A 3,409-nucleotide genomic window follows, 5' to 3' on the forward strand; every position below is an offset into this window, starting at 1 on the left:
ATAAACTAAAGTAAAAAATAAAAAAGTAACAATAAAATTAAAATAACGAGGCTATATACAGGGGGTACAGGTTAGTCTAGGTAATTGAGGTAGTATGTACATGTAGGTAGGGGTTTAGTGACTATGCATAGATAATAAACAGCGAGTAGCAGCAGCATACTTTAAAAAACATTTTTAGCAGGGGGGGGTCAATGCAAGTAGTCCAGCCATTTGATAAGCTGTTCAGCAGTCTTATGGCTTGGGGATAGAAGCTGTTAAGAAGCCTCATAAAGTCTCATAAATGTACTTATTATGCAGTCACTTTACCTCTACAAATTACCTCGACTAACCTGCACCCCCGCACATTGACTCTGTAGCAGTACCCCCAGTATATAGCCTTGCTATTGTTATTTTACTGCTGCTCTTTAATTAATTGTTAACTTTTATTTCTTTTTTTTGTTGGTATTTTTCTTAAAACTGCATTGTTAGTTAAAGGCTTGTAAGTAAGCATTTCACTGTTGTATTCGGCGCATGTGACAAATACCGTTTGATTTAATTCGACACACACACACACATAGGCCTAGTCTGCAGGGTTTTTTGCAGTGAGAAACATGCAAGGATGTATTTTTCTAACATCTACATAGGCATATTAAAACATTTACGGATATGATTACAAATATGGGTATGGCCATGTCGGCACACCCCTAGCGCTGCAGCACCCCCTAAAAAATGGAGCCTTTAGTAGTCCTGTATTAGCGGACCGATATAGTTGTCTGTAGCACGGGCTAAAAAATTTATTCAGCACTGCAGCACCACCACCGTCAGCGAAAATATCACAGCACCCTCACCCCCAAACTACAGTGAACGAAAAAAGTATTTGATACCCTGCTGAATAACAACAAAAAAATCCAGAAAAACACATGTCAAAAATGTTATAAATTGATTTGCATTTTAATGAGGGAAATAAGTATTTGACCCCCTCTCAATCAGAAAGATTTCTGGCTCCCAGGTCTCTTTTATACAGGTAACGAGCTGAGATTAGGAGCACACTCTTAAACTCTCCACCATGGCCAAGACCAAAGAGCTCTCCAAGAATGTCAGGGACAAGATTGTAGACCTACACAAGGCTGGAATGGGCTACAAGACCATCGCCAAGCAGCTTGGTGAGAAGGTGACAACAGTTGGTGCGATTATTTGCAAATGGAAGAAACACAAAAGAACTGTCAATCTCCCTCGGCCTGGGGCTCCATGCAAGATCTCACCTTGTGGAGTTGCAATGATCATGAGAACGGTGAGGAATCAGCCCAGAACTATACGGGAGGATCTTGTCAATGATCTCAAGGCAGCTGAGACCACAGTCACCAAGAAAACAATTGGTAACACACTACGCCGTGAAGGACTGAAATCCTGCAGCGCCCGCAAGGTCCCCCTGCTCAAGAAAGCACATATACATGCCCGTCTGAAGTTTGCCAATGAACATCTGAATGATTCAGAGGACAACTGGGTGAAAGTGTTGTGGTCAAATGAGACCAAAATGGAGCTCTTTGGCATCAACTCAACTCGCCGTGTTTGGAGGAGGAGGAATGCTGCCTATGACCCCAAGAACACCATCCCCACCGTCAAACATGGAGGTGGAAACATTATGCTTTGGGGGTGTTTTTCTGCTAAGGGGACAGGACAACTTCGGGCGGGGCCATGTACCGTCAAATCTTGGGTGAGAACCTCCTTCCCTCAGTCAGGGCATTGAAAATGGGTCGTGGATGGGTATTCCAGCATGACAATGACCCAAAACACACGGCCAAGGCAACAAAGTAGTGGCTCAAGAAGAAACACATTAAGGTCCTGGAGTGGCCTAGCCAGTCTCCAGACCTTAATCCCATAGAAAATCTGTGGAGGGAGCTCAAGGTTCGAGTTGCCAAACGTCAGCCTCGAAACCTTAATGACTTGAAGAAGATCTGCAAAGAGGAGTGGGACAAAATCCCTCCTGAGATGTGTGCAAACCTGGTGGCCAACTACAAGAAACGTCTGACCTCTGTGATTGCCAACAAGGGTTTTGCCACCAAGTACTAAGTCATGTTTTGCAGAGGGGTCAAATACTTATTTCCCTCATTTTTGGCATGCGTTTTTCTGGATTTGTTTGTTGTTATTCTGTCTCACACTGTTCAAATAAACCTACCATTAAAATTATAGACTGATCATTTCTTTGTCAGTGGGCAAACGTACAAAATCAGCAGGGGATCAAATACTTTTTTCCCTCACTGTCCTTCCCGCGGCTATAGGTGCAAGTACTGTTGTTGACACCATACATTGGTTGACGCAGAAAACCTTCACAAATGTGTGTAGGTTAGTCATCCCTGTATGTATGCACAACTGAACAATGAAAACTTAATTTCATGATCAAATTATTTTCTATTTTATTTTCTCTGCAGGAGATTTTTGGTCAAGAACAGCTAGTCAGGTCTCATGCCGCGTTAAAAACAAATGGGAACTCGGAAATCTCTGACTTCCGACTTCAGTGCATTCAAGACAACTGGGGATAAAACTAGCTCCGACAGGAAAAAAATGTTTTGAACGGTCATTTGCTCTGTTTGCTTCCATTTGGTTCTTAAACGGTAAACGGTTTCCGTTACAAGATGTAATGAATACACCCCAGGTTTGATGAGTACATTTTGTGGTCAGTGCAGGCTGCAAAAGCCCATGGTGCTCCCCACCTTCTTCAGCAGTGATATTCCAAGAAGGCTTTCTCTTGACTGTAAGTTCTGTGCTGTGCTTTATCGTGGAGGGGTTGAGCTCCCAACATCCAAGTTAAATGTATTGTTATATCTTGTGTCAAGGGCGCAATTTTGATTTAAGAAGTATGTGTGGGCCGGCTTCCGCATGTTCCTAAAGCACACCATTGCCTCATTTTGTATCACCTTCCAATGATAAAACTGGGGGGAACAAAAGTGCAATTTCAGAATGTGGGGGGGACATGTCCCCATCCCCAGTAAAAGTTGCGCCCCTGTCTTGTGTTATATTTTTTACATAACAGGATTGCTTCTGTGGACATTTCCATGCCTAATGCTAAGCAACCATGTTCAATATTTACATTTTATTGCCTTGCCTAATATACACATAACAGGACATTGCCATGTGGCATGTGTAAGGCCCTGAGAGCCATAGTTATAGCCTTCTTGGTCAGGCAAAACTCAGACCCCTTACATTGTGTTGTACACTGAGCTTAAACCAAGCAATGTTGCCAAAACCAAGATGTTGATGAAGTCACTGAGGTTCACTGTAGTTTCTAGAGGAAGCTTGGTGGTGATGGGCTGATGAGTTTTTGTTGAAACAGAGACAAACGAGAAGAGAACACCATGCAGGGGAGAGAGAAACATGCCATGGTCTTGAAAGTGATGGATGGTGTGTGTGTGTTTGTTTGTTTATGCGTTTG

This window comes from Salmo salar, chromosome ssa28, assembly GCF_905237065.1.
Source record: "Salmo salar chromosome ssa28, Ssal_v3.1, whole genome shotgun sequence".
In the NCBI taxonomy this organism is placed as follows: Eukaryota; Metazoa; Chordata; class Actinopteri; order Salmoniformes; family Salmonidae; genus Salmo; species Salmo salar.